Below are 27866 nucleotides of genomic sequence, written 5' to 3'. Positions count from 1 at the left end.
TCATCCTTTGCTCTTCTGCCTGCCATTGTCCTGCTGATTTGTGACATCATTAGTGCCGCTGTTGATAAACACCATGACCTTCGGAACAACCTGCAGAAAAGAGAACAAGGAAAGGCTGGGTATTAGGGAGAGAGAAAGGACTGAATGCAGGCAGTAGACATGAGAATTATGGACGTGAAATAGTCAGTGGCCACGAGTTATGCAAGACGATACGGAACAATTGTTTTTCCAGTTCTAATTCTGCCATGGATTTTTTTTTTTTTTTTAAATTTTGGATACTGGATAAGTACATAAGAATATATTCTATAGTGTAAAATCAAATTTTAAACCATACAGATTCTAAATGGCTACAGTAGAAGACTTTAAAAGACTTTGGGTCTGATTAATTTTGGTGTGTATGGTGGTTTAATTTTGGTGTGTGTGGTAGACACAGGTGCGCGAATACTTAGCCTATAAGGAGTGGCGCTTTTAAGAGGTGTGGCCTTGTTGGAGGAGGCGTGGCCTTGTTGAAGGGGGTGTGTCACTGGGGGGTGGGCTTTGCGGTCTCAAAAGCCCAGGCTCAGTAGCATAGCGGTTTTCTGCTGCCTGTGGGTCCAGACGTAGAACTCTCAGCTCCTACTCTGGTACCATGTCTGCCTGTGTACCACCAGGCTTCCTCCCATGACCCTAATGGTCTAAACCTCTGAACGGTAAGTCCCCCCAAATGAAATGTTTTCCTTTATTTGAGTTGCTGAAGTCGTGGTCGCTCTTCACAAGCAGCAAATCTAACTAAGACAGTGTGTGAATTTTTTTTTTTTTACTTGCAAGTTTTCCTTTATAATAAAGTTCATTCAAAACAGTTTTGAAATACCATAACCAAGACCACCAGTAGAATAAGGCGTTTATTTGGGCTTACAGTTCCAGCAGTATGAGAGTCCATCAAGGCAGGGAAGCATGGCTGCAAAGGCACAGCGGCAGGAGCAGGGAGATCTCAATCCAGCAAGCCTGCGGCTCTCAACCCCCGCCCCCAACAGCACCACCCACCAGGAGCCAAGTACCTGAACTCATTCAAATCCCCAAATACAGCAAAATCAGCATGGATTCTGAGCCGAGACAGAGGTGGTCCAAATCCCAGATTGATGCTGTGAACTCTGTGCCTCAGTTTCCTCGTCTGCAAACCGAGGTTGAAGATGGCTGTCTGTAGGAGTTGTGAGCATTCATGAGATGAGCTGTGTAGTCAGGGAGTGTTGAGTGTTGATGCAGGAAAGGGGAGGGGAAGAGGTGTGGGAGACTTGGTTTCAGGCCGGGTGAAGCTGGCTCTGCCGCTTTGACTTATCATTGTTCCCAATGTCCGCTTCTCTGCTCAACCTCCCACCAGTCAGGGCTCTGTAAAGGAGAGTGCCCAGAAAGATTCAGCACCTCCCACTCACTCTTGTGACTGCTTTTAAGTGATTAAAACTTTAGTGATTATGGAGAGGTTGGAACGTTACAGACCCAGAGCTTAGTAACAATTATCTTTAGCTTCACAAACAGCCATTCCTTGTCCACCCCTGCCTCAGTCCTACCCATGACCAACATCCTGTGACTAACAGATAAAACCTTCCAGAATGTATTAAAAAAACAAAACAACAACAACGACAAAAACAAAACAAAACAAAACAAAAAAACCCAGAGCAACCTGTTTTCCAGCTAACATAAGACTAAGACAGAAAAGCACCAGACAGTATCCAGGCCTACAGCAGAGGTTTCTCAGATTTGCTGTAGCCACCTGATGTGCTTAAAAAGTGTCTTGATTTATGATTTTTCTTTGTTGTCACCGTAGAAACTTCATCAGACCATTAGCATGGTGGAACACAGAATTTGCGGTGACAATCACTCATATTCGGCTCCAGAACAAGCTCTGATCCCCTTTGGGGTGAAAGCTGTGTTTTTTTGCCTTGTATTTTCTTTTCTTTTTTATTAATTATGATTTATTCACTTTGTATCCCAGCTGTAGTCCCCTTCCAATCCCACCCTCTCTTCCTCTTCTCCTCCCATGCCCCTCCCTAAGTCCACTGATGGGGTGGGGTCCTCCTCCCCTTCCCTCTGACCCTAGCCTATCAGGTATCTTCAGGACTGGCTGCATTGTCTTCCTCTGTGGCCTGGTAAGGCTGTTCCCCCATCAGGGGGAGGTGATCAGAAAGCCAGCCACTGAGTTCATGTCAGAGACAGCCCCTATTCCCCTATCCCCCTTACTAGGGAACCCACTTAGCTGCCATGGGCTACATCTGTTCAGGGGTTCTAGGTTATCTCCATGCACGGTCCTTGGTTGGAGTATCAGTCTCAGAAAAGACTCCTGTGCCCAGATTTTTTGGTTCTGTTGCTCTTCCTGTGGAACTCCTGTCCCCTCCAGGTCTTTCCACTCCTCCTTCTTTCATAAGATTCTCTGCACTCTGCCCAAAGTTTGGCTATGAGTCTCAGCATCTGCTTTGATATTCTGCTGGGTAGAGTCTTTCAGAGGCCCTCTGTGGTAGGCTCCTGTCCTGTTCCCTGTTCTTCCTCTTCCGATGTCTGTCCTATTTGCCTTTCTGAATGAGGATTGATCCCTCAGATTTCACCTTACGTCCGTCCATCAGAATGGCTAAGATCAAAAACTCAAGTGACAATACATGCCGGAGAGGATGTGGAGAAAGGGGAACCCTCCTACATTGCTGGTGGGAATGTAAACTTGTATAACCACTTTGGAAATCAATCTGGTGCTTTCTCAGAAAATTAGGAATAGTGCTACCTCAAGATCCAGCTATACCACTCCTAGGCATGTATCCAAAAGATGCTCAAGGACATTTGCTCAACCATGTTAGTAGCAGCTCGATTCGTAATAGCCAGAATCTGGAAACAACCCAGATGTCCCTCAACGGAGGAATGGATACAGAAATTGTGGCACATTTGCACAATGGAATACTACTCAGCAATTAAAAACAAGGAAATCATGAAATTTGCAGGCAAATGGTGGGAACTAGAAAAAATCATCTTGAGTGAGGTATCCCAGAAGCAGAAAGACACACACGGTATATACTCACCCATAAGTGGATATTAGACATATAATATAGGATAAACATTCTAAAATCTATACACCTAAAGAAGCTAAGCAAGAAAGGGGACCCTGGGTAAGATGATCAATCCTCACTCAGAATTGCCTTGTATTTTCACGCTGACCATTATGGTGCTATCATGGGGGTGTTCTAGAGGGGTCATGTAGATGGAAACGAAGTAGTGAGAACTGTAGAGTCCAGAGCCTTCTGGCTTTATCCTTTCAGGTGGATTTTTTTTTTAATCTATCTTGTTTATTTGCTTTCCACGCATTTTAGTTTCTGACATTCGATTTGTTTTTTGTTTGCTCTTAGACCTCTGAAGGCATTTTGGGCTATTAGGCATGTTAGCGGTCCCTTTTAATTTTCTTTTTTCCCTCTAGACAGTCCTCCAAGTTTAATATAAAAAAGGGGAATTTTTTTATATATATAAATGTATGGTACTCCACCTGGTTCTGTGTTTGATTGGTTGTGTTAATTCAATCTGCAAGTGGTAAAAAAAAAAAAAGTGTAAGAGCTAAAGGTAAGTTGACTTGTGCCTCTCTCGATGGGGAGCATTTATTACCTCTAAATTGGTTTTATTTTGCATGTTTAACTAAAAGTCCTAGGCAATCCTTTTTAAAAAATCACAATTGGGCAGGCCTGCTTTAACTGGCAATGCAAAATAATCTAAAAACAATAGAATTGGTAATTTACAAAATTAAGAGCTCTAAAATCTACATGTGTATTACAAGGAGAGACTCAAAATAACTATGAAGAGCCAGAGAGCTGGCTCAGTGGTTTGGAGCACTTTCTGCTCTTGCAGAGGACCCTGTTCTGTTCCCAGCACCCACACCAGGAGGCTAATAACCACCTCTACCTCCAGCTCCAGAGGATCTCATGCCCTCTTCTGGCCTCCGCAACACCGAATGCCACATGATGCGTGTACATAAGTTGGCACGCACATAACTTTAAATAAATAAAAGGGAATCAAATAAAAATAAATACAAAGTTTGTTTTAGGAAAATTTTAGAGGCTGTATCAGAACTAGAGATAAAGCCTGAACATCGCTCCTTATTCCCATGTCTGGTGTGTGTGTGTGTGTGTGTGTGTGTGTGTGTGTGTGTGTGTACATATGTATGCATATTCATATTCTCTTTAAACTTTATGCTGGACAGAAGCATTTCTGATCCAAGGGCCTGTAGGGATGCCCAAAGGGGTAAGTTAGCCAGTGTTCTTTTTAACCACTGAGCCATCTCTGTAGGCCCTCAAAATATTTTTTTTTCAAAGATTTATTTATTATGTATACAGTATTCCGCCTTTCTACCAGAAGCGGGCACCAGATCTCATTACAGGTGGTTGTGAGCCACCATGTGGTTGCTGGAAATTGAACCCAGGACACTGGGAAGAACAGCCAGTGCTCTTGACCTCTGAGACATCTCTCCACCCCTCTCAAAAATATTCTTAATATAAAACTGTTAAATGTGAGTTTCTCTTAAGGCTGGACTATGTGTAAGACAGTGGGTGTCCACGCTTGCTGAGATCTTTACGTGAAGTTCCCATGGCGAGCACTGTAGCAGGTATAACAGCATACCAACAAACACTGACACTTAAAATCCTGGCTTTTCAGGATCTGTGTGCAGGGGCATGTGGGTCTCACCGTCTACCCGTGCTTGTGTGCCATTCACTAGGTACCAAGTGGACCTCTAAGAACTCATGCAGAAGAAAGTCATTAACTCGGCCCAGCTTCCTTTCGGCTTATAGTAAAACTGAAATATTTAAAGGGAAAAGTCCCAGTTCAACTGTCCCAACTTGCCGAGTAAGCTTGGCCACATGGCCAACATTCTGACTAAAGGGACAAAATACTGGCAAAGGACAAAATGAAGGTATTTAATCAATGTGGCCATTTTGGTAAAACAAGTAAAGGTGTCTTTCTTTGGAGGAATTGTCATGAGCTTTAAATTTTAAATTAAACTTTTAAAAGGACATGACACATATGATTACAAATTTCTAGTCACATCATCTTAATTCTTGTTTCAGTCCTGGTTCAACAACATGATCTCTATTATTTAAGAATATAAATTAATTTTTAAGAGATGATTGCCCCTGCTTCAGGTGCATTTTTCCAACCAGATAATTGTCCTCCTTTGAGATGCTAAACTTTTCATTCCAGAGAATAAGAGGATGACTTACCTCTGTACATTTAGATATGTATGTATGTATATGAAAACAAGGATTTTAAGGATTTTTTTTTAAAATCACTGTTGCCACTCAAAAAAAAAAAAAGGTCATTTAAGAATCCTGTTTCAAGACTTACAAAGAGCTGGGTGTAATGGTTTTAATTCCAGTACTTGGGAAGCAAAGGCAGGTGGATCTCCCTGAGTTTGGGCCAGCCTGGTCTACATAGTGAATTCCAGGACAGCCCGGGCTATGTAGAGAGATGCTCTCTGAAAAAAAGAAACAAACAAACAAAACAAACAAACAAAAAAAAATCTTAAGGTTTACAGACAACCTTGTGTTACGTCACATCAAAGCAATATATTGGGGACAATTATTCATATCTGTGCATTTAGTTAAAAAAAAATGAAATGGGCTGGAGAGATGGTTAAGAGCACTGACTGCTCTTCCAGAGGACCCAGGTTAGATTCCCACCATCCAAAGGGCGTATCAGAACCATCTCTAACTCTAGACTCTAGTTCTAGCCCTTCTCTGTGTTGGAAATAGCATCCCATGACTAATAGATCAAACCTTTTTTTTTTGCCATCTCTTAACAGAATTTATTAATTAGCTTCTGACAACCCAAAAGCTAAGGATATCACTGACAGCACCTTGGGCCTGTAGGAAATCGTCCCCTGTCTCATCGTAAGCAACTCTCTGGTGTACCCACTGATGAATTTTATGTATTTATATGCATGTATGCATGTATGTTTGGTTTTTGAAGACAAAGTTTCTCAGTGTACCCCTGGCTGTCCTGGAACTCACCCTGTGGACCAGCCTGGCCTTGAACTCAGGCATCCTCTTGCCTCTGCCTCCCAGGTGAACCAAAGTATTTTAAACTTGCCTTGATTTATGGCTTTCTTGATACTTTAAAACTATAAAAACTTTATGAAACTACTTCCGTGTTGGAACATGGAATGTGAAGTAACCTAAATCATGGTCACTCAAAATAGCTCCAGAATAAAGTGTCTCATTCATCTCAAGATGGCAGCTGTGGTGGATTTTGAGTTGAGGACAACATACTGAATGAAAGTTATTTAAAACGTCGTGTTGTTTTGGGGGTTTTCCCTGAAGTAGTTTTGGACCAATCAGGAAACCATGGAAAAATGAATTAATTGGCTTCACTAGTTCTAGTGGAATTGAACCCTGAGGCCTTGCTGCTTGTTGCTGCAGACCTGGGCCTCTGTACTCTTTCTCAGGTGGCCTCTGTCCCAGTGTGAAACATCCCTGGCCACAGGCATGTCTTCTGCCACAGAAAACAGCCTGATTCCATGACACATAGCTCAGTAAGCTCCCTCTGTGTTACCTTCCACAACTGTGGGGCTGGGAACCGGGTGCCAAGCCTGCCCAGAACAGTCTGCCAGGCTCTCTTTCTGACAGCTTCTCACATGGAGGTTCACAGAGGTTCTGGCTGGACCCCCACTCCCATCAAACACGAGAGGTCCAACCAAACCCAGTCCTTCCCCGTGTTTCCACTCAGGAGCTGACAAGCATGAGGCTATGTCACCATCAAGTCCTCTTGACCTCCCTCCGTGCATTGCCTCCTGACTGTACTTGGCTTCTTTCTAGCCACCTTCCTGGCAAAGCCTCCATCACCTTGCTGGGTCCCACAGGAACCTCCTTGCAGTCACTGGCACCTGCTTTAGCACATTTTTCAGGTAGCACTAGGCGTTCCTCTAAGGCAAAGGCCCTGGTGTCAAGCTGGTGCCTACCGCACCTTTCTGGTTTCTCATTGCTGTCAGATGTGGCTGGCCCAGGAGCCCCTAGACGGTGCCCTACAAGCTCACCAATTTGGCCGGACTTGGCTTGCTCTCTGCCGCCCCCCTCCCATGCTCCAGCCACTGGGATTTTCCAATATTTTTGATGGATTTTTTCCCAACCTGGGGCCTTTGTATATGCTGTCCCAGTGACTTTCACTCACCCCTCAGAATTTAGTTCAAAAGTCACTCTCACAGGAGGCCTTTCCTAAAATCCTGTCCCACTGGAATCCATTCCTTTCTGCCAATTGCTTCGTATTTAACTCTATTTTAAGTGGTACAATTACGGGATTTCAAAAGTTTGTTTGAAATTTTAGCCAGGCCAGCCTTGAACTCCTGATCTTCCTGTCCCCACCTCTCAAGTGTGGGAGTTACAGGTGGTGTGCACTGGCACACTCAGATTTTGAGGATTATTTGAGTAAGGTCTGTGTTTTTTTTTCACAGAGTGTCTCTCTGCATAGCCCTGGATGTCCTGGAACTCACTATGTAGCCCAGGCTGACCCAAACTATCTTCCTTTGCCTCCCATGTACTGGAATTAAAACTGTGTACCACTACACCCAGTTTTTTGTAAGTCTTGAAACAGGATTCTTAAATGACCTTTTATTTTATTTTTTTGAGACACGACAGGAATTTTAAAAAAATCCTTATTTTTATACACACACACACACACACACACACACACACACATACATACATACAGCACATATCTAAATGCACAGGGGTAAGTTAATCTTTGGAATCCTTTTAATCTTTGGAATGAAAAGTTTAGCGTCTCAAAGGAGGATAATTATCTGGTTGGAAAAAAAATGCACCTTGAGCACATAGCAGGGACAGTTGGAGCTGTACTTAATGGGCAAGAGTGGGGCTGGGTTCTTAGGCAGCAATTCAAATAGAGAGCATACATCACACACCCGCCCACTGGGCGCAGCAGGAATTGAGGCTCCGATTGTGGATTGTAACTGTAGCTCAGTGGATGTATGCCGGTGGTCTTTGCTGTTTACCGCTCGACTATGTTGTGGGGTAGAATGGGAAGGTAACTTTACCAGGATTCAGTCCACTCGGGGTTTTTTGTTTGTTTGTTTCCCTTGGATGAAAAGTAAAAGCTGTCACCTCGAGGCCACCAGGTGGCAGCACAGGCAACAAATGGTCGGGAGCATCTGGGTTGCTCTCCCTACCTACCAGAGGGCGGAAGCTGGCCAGAGATTTCCCAGTTAGACTCCCGGTCGGTTCCCCTTATAACCTACCACATGCCTGGGTAAGGTGCCACCTAGGATGCCCAGAGATACGCTTCTTTAGCTGCTGTCAGCCCTGGCTGTCCAAGTTGGCGTCTGGCTCCTATCCCTGCGACCTTCCATCGCACCCTCACCCACCTGCTTGCTCATCTCTGAGCAAACTTAGTGGGACCCAGGTGAATAAAGATCACTCTCCGAGTTTGAAAGGTGCTGGCTGGCAACTGGGCCAGGGGCCAGGGTTATAACCGTAGGACGTATGGAGGGACCCTGGGTGTGGGCAGCGGTCAGAAAGATGCCACTAAGCGGTGGTGAGCTGAGCCTGGAGTCGCTGGGTAAGCAGCTGCAGGGGAGGGAAGCTGCAGGCCGGGGTGTGGGAATGCAGAGGTCAGAGATGCGGGTTGAGTTGGGGTGGTGGGGGTGATGAGTGTATGGGTAAGAAGTCCCTGAGATCCAGGGACTTGGTTGTTTCCTGGGGTAAGGGGCGGGGCAGCTGAAACATTCTGACATCCAGACTGGGGACTCAGGAAGGTAGAGGTCCAACGCCAAAAAGGTGGGGTCCAAAGGCAGACATATTCTCAAGAATCCCGGAACCTTCTGGGATGGTTCTGTAGACTGGGGACGCCTGGGCAAGACCAAATAGTGATGCTTTGCCGAGGGCATAAATGGTGCAGTTAGCTGGTCCAGTGGTCCTTGCCTTTCCCTGAGATGCTCAAAGAGGAGCAGAGCAGGGCAGAGAGGAGCACTCCCACCATACTCTGCCGCAGTGCATGCTGGGAGTGAATCCTGTCGTAGCCGCTCAGGCCTGAGTGATGGAGAGAGGTCACAGACTAGCATCCAGGGGCAGACAAAGGTTCTTTGGCGGTGGCAGAGAAGAGCCAGGGCCACATACCTGAGCTTCAGTTTCACCTTCTGTGTGTCAAACACGGGAGGGCTGTCAATGTAAGAGCCAAAGTGAACCTGTAAGCCCCACTTGCCGAAGGACAAGAGGACTTCCTGGAATGCTGGGAGCTGTAGTTCTTGGGAAACAGCAAACAACATGTTTTCAATCCCCTAAGCATGTTTGTTTGAACCAATTACACCAGATGTACTCGATCACATATAGGCAGGAAATACGGCAGTGTGCATTCTTGTCCCTGATTGGACCTGATAGGAAATGCGGTGAGTTACAGCTTTTGACTTTTTAAGCTTCTGCAAAGGGTGATTGCTGGGAACCCAGGGGTGGACCTGGCCAGAATCCATCTTCCTGGCCACTGTTTAATTAAAGCTTGTTTTAAATCTGGCTCAAAATTGTGCAACTGTTTTCTCTTTCGAAATTTCAGCACCAACATCTGCTCTGTGCCGACCTGATTGGGCAAGATGTTCTGGGCCCTGAGAGGCAGGCAGTAGCAGGGGCCACCAAGTGGGCCACTGGACCTGTTGTGCCTGTACAGCCCAGATGCCCTTGCCCTGGGCCGCTCATGACCATCCCGAGGGCACTGGGCTGCAGGATGGGGCGGGGGGGGGGAGCTGAGAGTGGCCTGGCAGTCTGAGCCCTGAACCTGGGACAGGGCTCATGGGGTGATCACTGAACCCCCATGTTTTCCCTGATGGCAGAGCTCACCACAGGGTGGTACTCACTTATTTTCTGTTTGTGGTTAGCGGTTCATGTTTTGTTTTTGGATGCAGAGATGAGGCCCAGATGAGACCGATTCGTGAGCACTGGATTGGTTAAGCGCATTGCCGCTGTGCTACAGCCCCCACCCTTCCGAATCCTTACTTCCCATCGCGTCCACATGCGTGCGGGGTCCTTGTCATGGTGCTGAGCACACAGAAGGGTGACAGTCATCACAAGTCACCGCCTTGCAGGTACCCTGCCTCCTCCTGCCTGAGGACGGAAGCCTGCGGTTCCAAGACCAGGTCCCCATTCAGGAACCCTGCCGGCAGCCAGCCACCAGCGGCAGATAGCACAGCCCTGGAGATGGCTGTGCAACCTTCAGCCTGCCATCCAGCCTCTCAGAGCTTCAGAGCAAGCAGAAATGGCGCTTGAATTTCATTGTTGTAGGAGCTTCACAAACTCAATGTGGCCTCCTGCCCTCAAATGCTCATAGTCCCTCCTTGTCACCCTGTGCAGGAGGCAAGGGTATCTATGAGGCATGGGCCGCCCTCAGGGGTCCACAGTCTGGGAGTCTCCTGACAATGTGCCCTCCTTGAGCTTGGCATGTGAATGGCTTTCCTTGGGTCTCTTGGCCAATGTGTGGTCCACCTAGGGATGGATCCTGAGTGTCAGACATTCAGAACAGTGATTTTAGCTCTCTTTAGCAGAACAAGGCTCTTTCTCATCCCTCCTGAGACCTGTCAGCACCTTGGCATTAGGCTGGCTGCCCCTGCTGAGGGAAGGGCTGGCTCCTCTGCCAGGTCAGGTGGCCTCCCAAGGTGACTCTTGAAGATCTAGTTCAGAAATTCTGCAGGAAGAAATACAGTCCACTTGGTCAGTCATGGCCTCCAGGGCAGGAGCCACATGACATGCCTCTTCTTAAAGTTCCCAGGAAGGGTTGGCCCGCACACTGTTTAGTTTGCTTCCTCCTCAGGAAAAAGACACCACATGAGCCTGGTCTCAACTTCATGCTCGCCCTAACTCTAAGCCTGGCCTCTCCTCCAGGTCTGTTTGGACAGACAAGGCCTGATGCCAGCAGCTGTCTCCATCTCTTGTTGACTTTGCTCACTCCCGAGCGTAGCCGTGGTCTGAATCACTGTCTTGGGAGTCAAAGCACCTGGGTTCAAACCCTGACTCTACTCCTGGCTGGTTGTGCCCAGTTAATGAAAGGCTTTGACTTGACTGTGGCTGGACTTCCCCTCCTGTGACATAGGAAGTGAAGGGGTCCGTTGGAAACCCACTCACGACAGAGCCTGCTGCGTGACGCCTGACTGTATCACAGGCCTGCCAGCAGGGCTCTGCTTGTGGTTTGCAGAGGAGAGCAGGGGAAACACACCTTTATAAAAGATGTTTTAGCTGAAAAGCTTGATATGGGGAATTTGTGGAGATCCCAGACAAGGCAGGGACTGATGAGGAAACAGACCTCATTGTGGGAAGGGTCCAAAACAAGGTCGCTGCTGCTGTGGAGAAATGACCCAGCCCTTAGGCCCAGAGCTTTCCCTTTGGTTTCTGCATCTTCTGGCCCTAGCTTGTAGGCTTCACAGTTCCACAATCCAGTCCCCAAACTCTGGCCTGCCTGGTCTGGAGTCTGGAGGTTGGGAATGTTGACCATTCTAGCAGATAACCCTAACTTGTAAATCCTACCACGCTTGAGAATCGTCACTCACACTACAGCATCCGTAAGGTCAGGTTGGGGTGGGAGAATCTATTCAATGCTATCACTCAAGGACGCAGGGGTGACCTTGCCACCATAAGGGTGGAGGTTTAGGATGCAAGGCTTAGATGGGTCGTAAGGCAGGCAAGACTGGCTGCTGCATCTCAGTCCTGCCCCTGCCTAGGGCATGTGATTGTGCGCTCGCCAGACTGAGCATGCCACCATTTGGGAGCTTGGCCCCTAACTTCACCTAGGAAAGGAAATGAGGTAAGTGTTCACCAAAAAAAGGCTACCCTCTGTGACATCTGGAGAAGCAAATAAGATTCTCTGGATAAGGAGGAGGGGAAGGGCATTTGGGGAAGACAGAACAGCACATTCAAAGACTCATCAGGAGAGTACCTGGTGTGGACAGCAATTAGGAACCCTGTGGCAGGTGAGGTGGAGAAGAGGCTGATGAGGGGAACAGATCTGGAGCTACAGTGGCCTTGCTATGATCTGAGTAACTGGCTCATGAACTGAGGACTTGGTTGCCAGCTGATGGACTTTGGGGAAGTGGCTGGATTGTACAGGCCCCGATTTCATGACTGGAGTCATCCATGGATAAATTCACAATCTGAGGGCATTGTTGAGAGCAATGGGGAGGGTACAGGCAAGGCGTGGCTGTGGAAACAGGTTGCAGGAGGCCTACTCTGAAGGATGGGCCTTTGTCCCTGCCCTCCCGCCATCATGATGTGGACTGCACTGGGACTGTCACCATATGCTCCCTGTCATGGTCTTCTGCCTCACTCCATCTCAGGAGCAACAGAGAAGACTAACCATGGGTGAAGCCTCCGAAGCCAAACGAACCCTTCTTTTTATATAAGCTCAGGTATTTGTCACAAGTCTGGCTAAGAACTTCTGTTCCTCTGTCTCTGCCTCAGGCTATCTCCCCAGACCCCCTCCTTCTGTCCTTATAGGCACTGATGTTCAGGATGGGTTAGCCCAGAATCATCCAGAACCTGGTATTCATAACCACCCACAGAGGTGGGAAGGGTCACAGGTAATTAATTCCCATTATCGGAACTGTCTAAGTTATTGCTGAGTTATTTTTAAAATTCAACTCTTCTTTATTTAACTTGTATATAATGAACTTGCTAGAGTCATCTGTAGATTCTTTCATATTTGCTTTGTATGCAAATTACATAAGCAATAATAAATGATCTTATTTTTATATCTTGTTTTTTATTTCCTTTCCACACCATATTGCATTGGCTAGGATCTCTAATAAAACATCAGTAACAGCAAATATCACTTTTCTCATTTATAGAGACATTTTTTTAGTATTTTACCTTTAATTTTAACATTTATTATGACTTCATTCTTTTTTTGTGAATATCCAATTTTTTTCTTTTCTTTTTTTGTTTTGTTTTTTTGAAACAAGGTTTCTCTGTGTAGCCTTGGCTGTTCTGGACTCGCTTTATAGACCAGGCTGGCCTCGAACTCACAGAGATCCACCTGCCTCTGCCTCCCAGAGTGCTGAGATCACAGGTATGTGCCACCATGCCTGGCTCAATTTGTTTTCTTTTAAATGTATTGTTTGTCTGTTTTTGAGACAGGGTCTCACTATATAGTCTTGGCTGTCCTGGAACTTGCAATGTAGACCAGGCTGGCCTAGAACTCACAGAGATTCATCTGCCTCTGTCTCCCAAGTTTTGGGATTAAAGGAATGTGTCACCATGTCTGGCTTAAGTACATACTTTCAAATCAAATTAAGGTTTTTTTAAAAAAAGATTTATTTATTTTTATCTATGTTAGTGCTCTATCTGCATGTACACCTGCATACCAGAAGAGGGCATCAGATCAAATGGTTGTGAGCCACCATGAGGTTGCTGGGAACTGAGCTCAAGGCCCCTGGAAGAGGAGACACTCTTAACCACTGAGCCATCTCTCCAGCCCCGGTATGATATTTTCATACATGCGTTTCAAGGTCTTTGATCATATTTATCCCCCAAGGCATCCATTGCTCCCTCTCCTACTTTGTGCTGGTCTCCTTCCTCTTCCCACACGTCTCTCTTCTGTTTTCATGTTCTTTTACATACATGTGTGAAAGACCCCTGCCTCACCCTAAGTTAAACATAGCTAACGCCATTTTGTGAGACACCACTGTTTTGTAAAACTCTGAAGGCCAGATGAGAAACTGGAAAAATTACTGAGAAATCCTAGCTGTGTCACCCACTCGGGATATCTGTGGTCAGGCTGCCCCAGTCATACTAAAAACAGTTTGTGTTAATCACCCTCATAGATATCTGTGAGACTGTTTCAGTTAAGATAGAAAAAAACAAAATAACAGGTGGCGGGCCACGTCAAGGGGTCATCATAACCCCCTTGACCACCCAGTTCCTGGAATCTTGGTGCCCCTGCCAAACTTTGACGCAAATTGTGGTCTCGTGTAAACGTACCAATCAGCCCCCTGTAACCATGCCTCTCGCTTCTGTACCAGTGCTTCTGCTCTAAAACCCTATAAAAACCCCAGCTTCCTACCTGGGGGGCGCGAAAGTCTCCCGAATGACTTTTCGCTCCGGGTACCCGTGTATCAAAATAAAAGCCTCTTGCTGTTTACATCCGAATGGACTCGTTGTTCCTTGGGAGGGGGTCTCTCTGACGGAAGATACCCTCCGGGGATCTTTCAATGTGCCTATATGGAGATATATGCATGGATATAGATGTTTTGCATATGAGAAAAAACTTATACTTTTCCTTCCGAGTCTATTATATTTAATATTGTGATCTCTAGCTGCAAATACTCTTGCAAATTTCATAGTTTTGTTCTTCTGAATGGCAGAACAAAAGCTTCGTTGTATGTGTATGTATGACTTTAATCTATTCATCTGCTGATGGCGACATCTGGACTGGTTCTGTGACTTGGAAGTTGTTGATTGTGCTGCAGTAAACATGCTGTGCAGGTGTGTACCAGGAGTGGTTTGGCTGGGTCATACGGCCACAGTATGTTTAAAAGAAAACAACTTAGATAGCCACAAAAAAAAAGCATTAACTCATAATAAATGTTTTTTAGTTTGTTTTTTTTTTTAAAAGAACTTCCACACTGATTTCCATGGTGATTACATTAATTTATATCTCTACTATCAGTGTATGAGGCTTCTCTTTTTCCTAGATATCCTCAGTAGCATTTACCTTTGGTTGTCTTCTTAGCGACAGCCATTCTGATTGGCACAAGATGGAACCTCACATTTTCTTAATGGCTGAGGATGTTAAGCATTTCCCCAAATATTTGTACTTTGAGAACTATCTGTCAATTTAAATTTGGCAATTACTTCCCCTCATTCTGGATCTCTCTTTCTCCCCTCTTCTGTCTTTCCTTTGTTCCCTTCCTTCCTCCTCCTCTCTTTCTCCCCCCCCCCTTCTTTCTCCTCCTCTAGCTCAGATAGACCTTGGATTCACTACACAGCTGGGTTGACCTTGAACTTCTGATCCTCCTCCCTCTGCCGTTCAAGTGCTGGGATTAGAGACCACACCCTGCTTATAGGCTGCTTCCTCACGCCTCCCTTTGCTGTACAAAGGCTCTTATTTCAGGAAGTCCCTTGTCTTACTTCTTACTAGTATTTCCTTCACCATTAGAGTCCTTTACACAAAGTCCTTGTCAATAGCTATGTCTTGAAGTGCTTTCCTGTAGCATTTCACAATTTATAGTCTGACAAATTGAGATCTTTGGCCCATTTTTAATTGATTTTTGTTTAGAGTGGAGTGGCACCATTTTTTGAAGAGGGAGGGTGTCTTCTCCCAGTGTACATTTTTAGCACTTTTGTCCAAAGCCAGCTGGCTATAACCGTGTGGCTTTATTTCTGGGTCCTTTGTTCTATTTCAATGTGTCTTTTGTAGAAGTAGAATGTTGGTTTTATTACCATGGCCTTGTCATAGAATTTGAAGTTAGGTGTTATATCTCCAACATTGTTCTTTTTGAGGAAGATTTTTGATTTTCAAGGCCTTTGTGCTTCCATGTTCATTTGGGATTTTTTTTTCTAGTTTTATGAAGACTGTCATTGGAATTTTAATGATGATTGTTAAAATATAAGTCATCTTTGGTTCATATTAATTCTGCTAACCCACTAGAATGGGGAAGGTCTTTTTTATTTTCTAGTATCTTCAATTTCTTTATTTATTATAAAAATATTTCTATTCCTTAGGTTTATTTTTAGGTAAGTTTTTTTTTGTTTGTTTTTGTTTTTGTTTCCTTTTTGAGGTTATTGTGAATGGGACGTTTTCCTGATACATAGAAAAGGTATTTTTTTTTTTTGTCTGATTCATTTTGGGGTGTTAATTTCTAGCATTTTAGAAACAAGATCAACTTGGTTGTGATATAATGTTACTTTTGTATGTTAATGTATTTTATTTTCTAGTCTCTATTTGTATCTCTATGTTTATACACAAGACCAACCTAGAATTTTCTTTTTGTGTGTACATTTTCTGGGGCATGTGTACACAGACATGTATGTGTTTGGAGGCCAAAGGTCAACCTCAGATGCTGTTCTGAGCTGCCCACCTGGTTTTGAGACAGGTAAGTGTCCGAGGCTTCTGCTGCACCAGGTCACACCAAGGATGATTGCTGCTTCTGGAAGGTCACAGCTCGCCTGAAGAGTCAGTTCACAGTGAAAGAGTGCCCCAAGCCTAGGACTTATGACCTAGATTAGCCATTCTCCAGTTTGGCAGCTATTGGGTACTATTCCAATCCTGATACAGGGCGATAATGGTTCCCACTCACCAGTAGTTCCAGTCTACAGGACCGTAGGGCAGGAGCCTGTGGGAAGAACCAGGCTCCATTAAGCCATTCTTGGGATATGGCTGCCATTCCATCCTAGCGTCTCTGAATCTCATCTCTATCATTGCCGTCTACCACTTCTGCTGCTGTCAGAAACCCTAGCTACATGCAGTTGAAGTTGGCTATGTAGCTCCTTTGCTTAACATTTCTTCTGCCACACCCCTTAGCCCATAGACCTTAAATTCTGCCTTTCGTTAAGTCCCGGGGCAGGAATAGAGTTCAGCCGGGGTTCTTTGCCAGTTTATAGGAAAGAAGTCCTGGGTTCCAGCTTCCAGTACTAGCTTGTTCATTTCTAACACTTAATGTCTGCCTTGCTACATCCTAGTCACACTTTTGTGAGGCATCTCTAAGTCTCTGGCTGTTGGACAGGTGTTCTTTTATTCTGAGCGCTCACCCCTTCATTATGGCAAACACAGGCTTTTCTTCATCGTCTCCTCAAAGCTGCTCCAGCCTCAGGTCTTCATCCTACTCCAGCACTACTTCCATGTGCCCTGGCATCGCTTTCAAACACGGGTGCTTCATTCTACAAGCTAACTTTACCTTCATTGTTTGGGATTAAAGGCATGTATCACCATGCCTGGACCTAAGCTTTTCTTTACCTGAAACTTGCTCTATGCCAGGCTGGCCTTGAACTCAGATCTGCTTGCCTCTGTCTCCTGGTTTAAAGGTGTGTTTATATTGTAGCTGGGTCACACAGACCTAGAAGGTCTTTGGATGTGATCTCTTGCCAGAGCAGCCATGTTCTGAATTAACATTCCTCCACATGCCTTAGCCCTTTTTGAGCAACCATAGATGATATCCAGGACTAGGAAATAGATAGAACATAAAAATAGATTTGCATCCTATAGTTCAAGATCAAGAGGCCCAGCTACGGGGAGGGATATTTTGCTGCATCATTCAAAGCAGAGGTGGACAGGCAAGAGAGAGGGTGAGGGCAAGCTTGCTATTCTGCAAGGGTGTCACTCACCAGCACTGAGCTTCCATCACCAAGCCCTCCTGCTTCTCAGCACTTTGCACTGGGTCATTTTCTAGCACCTGAACTTGAGGTCAAACCACAGACCAGTGACAGCCTTGAGTCCCAGCTGGGCTCTGCTCGTCTGAGTGTTGCCAAGCATGGGAGCATAGCATGGAGCTAGTCTAAAGAGACAGTGGCCAAGGGGACAGCCATGTGGCTTTTACAAATTACTTGCTGTTCACAGTTCCTGTAAGCATCCGTTCAGTACTCGTTGACTTTCAGAGTCAAGTTCATCGAGGACATACCTGGTGGTGAGTCACCAAACCACATGCTGTGTTAGAGAGGTGAAGAGTTCCTTCCTACCTCAGAGGGTCTGGTCATAGAGAAGCAGGACCTCCAAGAGGGAGGTGTTCATCTGCTCTGGGAGAGCTTCGTCAGGAAAGCAATGTCCGGCCTGAGAAGAGAAGTAGCAAGTAGCAGGGTACTCCCACTGGCAAAGGCTTCAATCTGATCAGGGCCTAAGCACAGACTTTAAATGGGCCTGAGTCTGGATGAGCTCAGAACAATCAGCTGGCATGAAACTCAGGCTGTGGTAACTCACAGAGCTGTGACTCCCCTGAGGAACCCGCAAGCTCCTGCTTCTGGTGTGTCTGAGGGGTGTTGTTCTATCTCTCCAAGCTTGTTCCCTCTCAGAAAGGAGATAATAGTTTCTCTCTCTTGGGGAAAATGTCATTGAGGCAATAAAAAACTAGAAAATATTGACTAGGAAAATGAGTTTGAAAAAACGCACACAGCCAATTTCTTTCTTTCTTTCTCTTTCTTTCTTTCCTTCCTTCCTTCCTTCCTTCCTTCCTTCCTTCCTTCCTTCCTTCCTTCCTTCCTTCCTTCCTTCCTTCCTTCCTTCCTTCTTTTCTTTTCCCCAAGACAGTATTTCTTTGTGTGTCCTGGACTTTGTACACCAGGCTGGCCTCGAACTCACAGGCATTGCCTGCCTGTGCCTCCTCGATTGCTGGGATCACAGGTGTGTGCCACCATGCCCTGCCTATTTAATTACTTTCAAAGAAGCATTTTCCCCTAAGCTGACCATCTCTGAGCTTGACTGTAGAGGTCTAGCCAGCAAGATCATTTCCTTTTGTGTGCTATGCAACGTAGTGTGTTATGCAATCCATGACATCTTGTCTTGAATGGAATATGGCAGGAGCAGAAAGAGCAGAGGAAGCTGAATTTACTTTTATAGGTAAGATGCCCCATCAAAACAAAGCCATTCTCATGCTAAATGCCCCCCCCCCCCCCCGTTCATCATAAAGGTGATGCCTCATGACAATCTTCTCTCAAGGCTCCGTCTCTCACTGTGTGGCAATTACATTTCAACAAGAGTTTTGGAAGAAGCCAAAGCCCAGCAGTCCTGTTACACAGCAGTCACTAACTTGCTCAAGTGACTGGTGCAGGGGTGGGTACTTCATTCCCGTGACTGTCCTTTTAGGAGCAAGGGTGGCAGCTGCCACTCAGGGGAGATCGCTCGACAAAGACAAAGGGAAATAATATAGCCTGGGCATGCTCAGGGGACAAGGTTGCTGCCTTAGTGAGGTGACCGTTGCTGTGAAAAACACCAGAACCAAAAGCAACTTCAGAAGGAAAGGGTATTTAAGTGTCCAGTTTCTAGTCTGTCATGAAGTGCAGCTGGGACAGAAACCTGAAGGCAGGAACCGAAACAGAGGCCTTGGAGGAGCTCTGCTTACTAGCTTACTATCTCCTGGCTCACTCAGCCTGCTGTATTACACATCCCAGGAACGCCTTTCCAGGAATGGCACTGCACACAGTGGGCGGGATCCTTCCGAATTAATCCCCAATCAAGGAAATGCCCACGGGCTTGCCTGTAGGTCCATCAGATGGCGGCATTTTCTCAGTTGAACTTTTCTCTCTCAATGGTGACTCTAGCTTGTGTCGAGTTGACAAAGCAAAGCAAAGCAAAAACCTAACCAGCACAGTTGCCCATCCACCATTAGGAAACTGGTGGAATCAGAAGATAATGAGCTCAGTACATTATCATAAATAGAAACAAAATCTCTATTGTAGGCTGGAGGTGTAGCTCAGTGGTGGACCGCTTGCTGTGATTTCAATATAAATTGCCTCCCTCAATCATGTGTGTGGAAGGCTTGGTCCCTGGTTGGTGATGTGATTCTATGAAGTGTTAGACGCTGTAACTACTGGAGCCTACCTGAGAAAACAGTTACTGGGGTCGTGCTCTGGGGAGCTGCCCCATTCCCTTCCTATCTCTCTCTGCTTCCTGTCTGCTGTAAGGTAAGCAGCTTCCTCCACGGTGCTCTGCAAGCACCATATTTCTGCCTTGTTATGGGGCTGAAAACAATGCAGGCCCGTAACAGTCAGCAGTCTGTGGACTGATTTTTTTTTTTTTTTTTTTTTTTAACGCGCAAGGGACAGTAAATCCCTCCTCCCTTTAAATTGTTTCTCTTGGGTATTTGTCACAGAAGTCTGATGTCACACCGGGCATGTGGAGGGTTCTGTGTGCTGATTTCAGCACTGATTAAAAAAAAAGTGAATATTCTAATGGTGTTTGAGTTAAGGTACCCAATCCTTAATCTTTCTCCTTTTTATACTTTCTTGAGGTAGTACAATGTTCTAACATTAAGCTTGTTTTTTCATAACTATTTTATTTATTTTTTTTAAATCTATCTATTTATTTATTCATTCACTTTACATCCTGGTTGTAATTGTTTTGTTTTTTTCAAGACAGGGTTACTCCATGTAGCCCTAGCTGTCCGGAAACTCACTCTGTAGACCAGGCCAGCCTTGAAATCATAGAGCTGCCTGCCTCTGCCTCCAAGTGCTGGTATTAAAGGCATGCACCACCACCGTACGATGAAAAGACATAGAGCCAAGTGGGGTGGGGATGGAGAGGAGGGAGGTAGATATAAAACATGGTTCCAAACCCAAATCGGTAGACATGGTTATTGGTTAGGTGAGAAGGTGAAGGAATGGAGGCATGATGTGAGCTCACAGATAGATGCTCAGGGTATGGCTGGAACGTGGTGGAAATCCAGGACAGTGGCTTTACTTTCCAGAGAAGATTCCAAGGAGCCTTCTATTGCGGTTCTCCTCTTCCCCGTGCGACTGTTGGCCACTGGCTCATGAGGGCAGGAGGAACAGAAGGTGAGACGCAGAGCTCAGAAGGCCGAGAGCATGATGGAAATGACCTCTGGAACCACTTCAGGGAGATAGCTCAACTTTAACCCTGGAGAACAAAGGCTCTTGGGGAGTGGGTGGGGGGCTCCCAGGATACGTGTTCATGACTGGTTAGAACTAGGCACTTCAAGGATGACTGATTTGCATTAAACAGCACACTGCTATCATAGGAACTGAAACACAGCACCTAATTATCCTATAGGCACAGGGAGGGGAGAGCTAGCAGGGAGCTGTGTCAAAGGCCATATATCAGACATGGTTAGAGGCGTCGATGCCTAAAGACACTCTCCAGATGAGGTCAGGCAGAGAGCAGGAGACCCTGCTGGGGAGAGGAAGTCCTCCATCTAGTACCAAGCTCAGAATGGCTATCGAGATTGTGAAGACTGCAAAGAGCCCTCAAACAGCAGGGTCCTTCCAACATGCTAGAAAATGGTCGGCCTAGAATTAGTAACTGAAGGCATGTATACAAATGAGGTTTTACCTCGGACATGGAAAGAGGACCAAAGCGTGGCTAATGGACATCTAGTCACCATGGCATAGGATCACTAGCTTCCCATCGGGTGTGGCGGGGACTGGAGTCAGGCTCTGTGTTTCTTGGAGGGAGGGGAGTCCCGCCCTCTTTGGAACACAGGGAGGAAGCAGCCAGGCTTTGCTGCTTTTCTCTCCACCATTTCTCTTTAGAAGAGTAACCAGGTAAATGCTAATGTCCCGTGCTTGACAGAAAAGGACAGCCCCCCGGGGGGGAGGTCAGGTTCTCAGAGGTGGCAGAGGAGAGACAAAGGAGGTAGTGAGGTGACAGAAAAGCCACCTGGCACAGAGGAGCTATCAGGACTAGCACGGGAGAAGGACGGGAGATCAACACAAGGCAGAAAGAGCAGAGCACAAGACACGTTATAGCTCCATCCTGACTGATTTAGCAGAAAGAACAACCACTGTAGGAATTAAAAGTAACAAATAAGGACCCCGAGATAGTTCACTTGGCAAAGTGCTTGCCGTACAAATACAGAGAGCAGAGTTTGATTCCCAGAACCTGTGTAAGAAAAAGCGGGGTATGGCGGCATGTGATTGGAACCCCAGAACTGGAGAGATGGAGACAGGAGGAGTCCTGAAGCTTGCTGGCCAGTCCAGCCTATGACATGAGGTCCAGACCAATGAGAGGCCCTATCTCAGGAAACAAGGCGGATGTCTCCTGAGGAATGACACCAGAGGTAGACTGCGGGGTGCCACGAGTGTGCACACCTATGCGTGTTTACCTGCGCACATGCGTACCCACACAGAGACACAAGTACAGCTCAGATGTCCCATGATCTCTAGGTTGTCATTGAATAGTTATGACTTGAAGGACTAGTTACCTAAGGCTCACTGCTGTGCTATGATGGCTCGTGTTACTTGCCAACTTGGGAGAGGAGCCTCCCCCAAGGCTCAACTGTGGGCACAATTGTGAAGACTGGCTTGATCAGCCTTTTAGGTTAGGAGGCCCTCATGGACTTTGTATTTTGCTGAAATTCACAGTAGTTCATTAAATACATGTTTACGGCTATGTGGTGGTTTGGATAGGTCTGACCTATCCAAACGACAGGCTCATGTCTTTGAATGCTTGACCCGTAGAGAGTGGCACTATTCGGCGCTATTAGAAGGTGTGCCCTTTTGGAGGAAGTGTGTCACTGTGGAGGCGGGCTTTGAGGTCTCATATACTCAAGCTAGGCCTAGTGTGGCACAGTCTCCTCCTTCTGCTGTCTGGGGATCAAGATGCACAACTCTCAGCTCCTACTCCAGCACCATGTCTGCCTGCGTGCCGCCATGCTTTTCACCATGACTAAACCTCTGAGACTGTGAGCCAGCCCCAATTCAATGTTTTCCTTTGTAAGGGTTGCCATGGTTGTGGTGTCTCTTTACAACAATAAAACGTTAAATAAGACAGGGTTATTTTAGTGGCAACCATAAAAGTGGCTCATGCTTTTTAGATGGTTTGGGGTAAAATACTATTTTTTTTTTTAAATTTAGAATATACGTTCCAGCTAGCCAAGTTTTCTTCAGCTGCCCAGGCAGCTACAATAATTAATCAGCCTTCAGTTCCTCCAATGAAAAATCTAGAAGCTTCCAGAGTGTGGAAAAGAAGCAAAAACAGTGGTAGGTCCTGAGCTAAATGACCTGAGGGACCAGGGGTGGGGTAAAATGGTAGAGCTGTGGTCCCACCCTTACCCAGGATGAGGGGTGATCAGCAAGCAGATGACATCCCTCGGATCTCCCGTTTCCCTAAAGGGGCTCCCTTATGCCGCTTCTGTAACTAGCTCTCCCAAAATATTTCAGCCATCGATGGGGAAACTGGAGCAGCAAGGGGAAGGATTTGATCAGGGTCATTCCGCAGCCTAATGGTGGCACTGGGAGGAAAATCAGAGGACTCGGTCTGGTGACAGCTTTAATCTCCATCAACCCAGCCCTCACTTCACTGGTGAAGGCTGTCCAGGAAGCCCGGCAGGGGATCCTGAGTAGTAGTCAGTCCCTGGGCGGGTGAGAGGAGATGTGGTGAGCAGAAGCCAGATCTCAGACAGACAGAGCAGTTCAGTGGAATGGAGGAGCACCAAGGTTTTGTACATAGTTGCTGAGAAGTAGGCTGGGGGATGGGAGGCGGGAAGTGGGCACAGGGACAGATTATCAGGGCTCTTCAGAAATCATGGGTCAGAAAGTGGATGGCAGTTCCAGGCAGCCTCTGCTCCCTGCCAAGAAAGCCCTGACTCTGGAAAAAAAAAAAATTTGTATTTCTATTGGATACCTGTAGGAACTTGTGGGTGAATAAGCGTAACACACAAGAGAGAAAAACGAAAGAGGATGGGCCCTAGGCTAGGGTCTCAGAAGTGCAAGGATCTTCAGTCTTTACAGACAGAAGACAAGCTGAGAGGGGCAGAGAATTGGCCAAGGCCGAATGTCATAGTTATAGCCCAAACTCAGCCCTGCCGTCCCTGCTCTTCCCAACAACTCCATTTACTATGTTGAGGACACTGGCTGCTATCTTTCTCGGTCCACCTCGATCCTCTATGAACAGAGGGGCACTGTGCAGCTTTCTCAGCAGCCTGGGTGTCCTTTAGAGCCAAGGCTTCCACCAGCCCTTCCTGGGACACCAGCAAGCCTGCTTCTCCTCCTGGCCCCAGGTCTGCTGGAAACCTAGCCTTGGGATTTCTCAGAACAGAGGCCTAGAATAAGCAATAGACTGGCTTGGCTATAAGATGTGTTCCAAGAGAGCTGCAGCCTTGAAATTTCTAATTCCTTTCTTACTCATGGGCTGTGCCTTCCTTTTTAGACCATGAACTCAGGGCACCAGTTCCTTGCTTCTCTGTGACTAGAAAGAATTTCAGGAATTGGCAGGGCCACCAGAGGCCACCAGTCATGGGAATTATGGGGAAGGGCTTGTCCCTTTTCGGCTCCAAAAGTCTAAGAAGTGCATCCTGGCTCCAAGTCTGATTGAGCTAGCACAACAGGAATCTGGAGGTTTCCTGAAAACTCACTTCAAATCACCCCCACAGGCTCACTCTCCCCTCATGTAAGTGATAATGAGCAGCCACTACGCATCCGGGATCTTCTTGTATGGTGCAGGAGAACTTACCGAACACAGCCAAAATCCTTGCTCGCAGGATAGTCATGCGTCAAGAAGTGGGTGGCGTCCCAGGAGTTCCTTTATGTCTACCCAAAGGCAGGAGGACACAGCTTCTGTGGGGGTGGATTTGGGCTTAAACCTGATCTGTTCTGGATGATCCTGGAGAGCTGTTTTGACTTCTCTGAGCCTCAGGCTTCAACTAGTTGAATACAGAGTTAACTGTGTAATTCTGCAAGGCCACCCCTACCCGGACGGTAAACTCAAGAGAAATGAAAGCTGGGCCATGCAAGTCTTGGACATGAATGTCATCAGCAGCAGTGTTTACGCCATCCAAAAGGGAGAGGCGATCCACTCTTGCTTAGCTAATGAGGTGAACTGTTGTTTTCAAATGGCCCTAAGACGGTAGTTAGCAATAAGAGCGAGAGATGTCCCTGTACATGAATGGACCTGGAAAATGTAATATATGAAGAAAACTGGGCATAAAGGCCCTGTCTTATATATGTCATAGTTTCTAGAAGATGTCTGGAACAGGCAAATCTCCAGAGGCAGAAAACTGCTTAGTTTCTGCATTCCTGAGAATGGAGCAATGCAGCCATGGTCCTGAATGGCATAGGCTTTCTTGAGGTGGTTTGTTTGGTTGGTTTTGGTTTTTTGAGACAGGGTTTCTTTGTGTGGCCTTGACTGTCCTGGGCTCACTTTGTGGACCAAGCTGGCCTTAAACTCACAGAGATCTGCCTGCTTTGGCCTCTCAGAGTGCTGGGATTACAGGCGTGCACCACCGTGCCTGGCTTTAGGTGGGTGAGTTTTATTTTATGCTATGTGAATTATACCTCAATAAAGCTGTAAAAAGGACTCTTTCCATGCAGGACAGATTCTACGATCTAAGAATATAGCGCAGGTAGCAAAATGTCTAGCATCTGGCAGACAGTCTGTGAATATTGACTTTTATTCTGCTGGTAATCTTTAACAAGCTGGTTTATGCAAAACCTTAAAACTGTGTTCATTGTCTGTATAGGAAAGGCACACCCTCTGGTCACTGAGGTCTCTTTTTCCCTCCAGGTCCTGCTGAAGTCCTATGTGTGCTGGGATCTACCTCTGGGATGCCTCTTTGGTGTCTGATAAACATCTGAGGTACTTTCAGAGGCTCTTGTCACCACCTGGCTTGTTTCTGGGCTCCCTGTGATACCTGAAGTCCTCAGCTGGACATCTGGTACTGCACAAGGCATGGTCCTGTTATGTCCTGTGTTGTCTCGACACACATTCTCAGCGTTCCTTGGCACAGGACCTGCGGTGGGAAGAATTCTGAGATGGCTCCCCTAACCCCTGCGGAGTGATGCTGATCCCATGAGGGTATAATGCTCCTTACTGTGAGGAAGTTGGTGGTTGTCATTGATGTCCCTAAGCAGGGGATGTTAGGCTAGAAGGAGGGTGGTCTAGGCCATCACAGATGCTTCTCTGTATCCAGAGGCAACAGCGGCAGGCAGGATTCCTCATGTATCAGCTGGACTGGCTTTGAGGGACTTGAAGCTTCCATAGTTGAGATGCATGGCTGAGGTGTCGGGTAGGGCCAGAGAGCATCCATCATGAACACAGAGTCGCCTGGACAGAAACAAAAGCAAGCCTGTAGTTCATCCATTACAAGGACCTCGGCTCAGCCAGCACCTTAAAAGGGCTTGCAAGTGGATTCCTTTTCAGCCCCCAGATAAAGCAACACCTTGGTTTTGTCCTTGGGAGCTCTTGAGCCAAGAACCTTGTTGAACCCACCTGGCCATCTGACCTAGTTCCTAGGAGATTATAAAAATAAATGTTATTTAAAGCAGATACCTTTGTGATAATTTACTTCATATGGTGGAAGACTCATTCAGCAGAGAGATGGCTTATTCTTGGTTTATAAGGCATTTTCCCAGAATCACAGGGTACTTGTTTTCAGGAACAACAACACTGGGGACTGGGGTGTTGTAGCTTGGTACTACAATGGCTGCCTAGTGTCCAAGAAGCCCTGGGCTTGATCGCCAGCACAGCACTGAAAAAGGAAGGGAGGGAGGAAAAGAGAGAGAGGGAGGAGGCAGGTCAGTCTTTAGTTAGATATGATTTGTAGCTACAGTTTCTCCACCCTTCTAGGTGCCTCACCGCTGGCCCTAGATATGAGCGACTGTATAGAATGACTCAGAGGCTGGCAGGAAGAGCTCTGGACTCCAAGCCCTGAATCTGGGTCCAGGATGTGCTGAAAGGGCCTCAGCGACTTTGGGCAACTCCCCGTCCTTTTCTGAGTCCCCAGTCAAAGCAGGACAATGGCTTTCGGCATGTTCCTCTGCCCTCCTGCTACCCAATTCTTTTCTCTGAGGAAAAGCTAACATAAAAACCCCAGGATCAAAAACTAACTCGCGTGGTAAAGGCTTGTGCTGGCTATGCCTAGAGTCTGAGGAAAAAGCAGGAAAAATTATGGTGACATGAGACAGAAAATAGGACCTTCATCCTAGGATCTGCTGATGGAGTCAGGAGGCTTCGGATGCCACTGAGAAAACTTGTTGCCTATGGAAACAATGCAGTCCTTTCCCAAAGATAACTCAGCCCTAGGTGTCAGATGCAGCAAACAAACTCTGCTTGCTTGTGGCCACACCATCTACAGCCTTGACAGGTTTTCATCACTCCAATCTCATTTCTGAATCTGGACACTGCTCCTAAGTTCACTTTACAACTTCGTTCATAAAGGAAATTTTATTAACCTTTAAACTGTGTTATAATGATGCCCTCTGAGCAGGGTAACTTAGGAAGCCATGGGGAAGTTTATGCAACCATCATAAAGACAGTTGCTACCTGGAGAGGCCTCTGCTCACACTTAAGAATGTCTTGCTCTTTCTCTGAGCATCTCCCAGTCTATGAACTCCTGTGCTTAAGATCTGCGTTAAAGACATCTAAAAAATTCTAACCCTGTTTTATATTAGCTGGTCCTGAAATTCTTTTTTTTTTTTTTACACTTGTTTTTTTTATTATTATTTAAAAAAGTTTTACATTGTATAAAATTCTCAAAGAATTGATTAAAAAATTTTTTTTAAGCATCACTGAACTTTGTAGGGTATCCACACTGGAGAAATGCAGCGCACAGCTGTGCCAGACTGCCGTGGTCTGAGACTTCTTCCCTGTCCCCAAGGCCCACTGAAATGACAGCAGAAGAACACATACCCACTGCACCTGTGCTTCGTCCTTCATCACCTCCGTGAAAGCCACGGCAAACCTGGCTTCCTCCAGAACTTTCCCCATGACTTTATTTTTTTCTTTGTCACTGGCATCTTCATTTAAATCAGTTCCACCAAAGATGACCCCAAAAGGAATGCCATGACCTTGCAGAAGTCTGCCTCCTCGGTAGAGATGAAGGGCTAGCGCTGCTTCCAAGTTCTTGGCTGTGATGAGGTTGGCAATTTCAGATGGGCTCTCAAAGTCAAAGGCATCTCTGAGAACACACATGTGGCCTGCAGCTTCCAGGTGGTCCCGAATGCGCCCAGCCGTGACTGCGTTGCCGGTGTGAGGCCCCGCAGCACCGCCAGGAACAGGAGCCGCATGTCGCTACCGCCAAGGACTGGGCCACAGGCCCTGGGCGGCGGGGTAGGGGTGGATTCGTCCCGCCTGCCGCTCTCAGGCGGAGCCTACAGGTTCAGGAGCAGGGAGGGGCAGAGGGAAGGGAAGAGCCTGAAATTCTTTTCTGTGTTGAAGCTGAGAATCCTGGATTGTCTTACACGGAGGTCCCTAGGAAGGGAACGTTCTAGTCTGCTGCTTAGAGCGGT

The 27866-nt window shown here is 46.4% G+C and overlaps 1 pseudogene; it reads right to left on the bottom strand.

The window, feature by feature from the left end:
• On the bottom strand, positions 1–27644 carry LOC129692398 (glycosyltransferase 1 domain-containing protein 1-like; annotated as a pseudogene).
• Between the last annotated feature and the right edge of the window lie 222 nt (positions 27645–27866).

The sequence above is a fragment of the Psammomys obesus genome, unplaced genomic scaffold (genome assembly GCF_907164565.1).
Source record: "Psammomys obesus unplaced genomic scaffold, mPsaObe1.curated_primary_1811, whole genome shotgun sequence".
In the NCBI taxonomy this organism is placed as follows: domain Eukaryota; kingdom Metazoa; phylum Chordata; class Mammalia; order Rodentia; family Muridae; genus Psammomys; species Psammomys obesus.
This window is presented reverse-complemented; position numbering and strand designations above follow the sequence as displayed.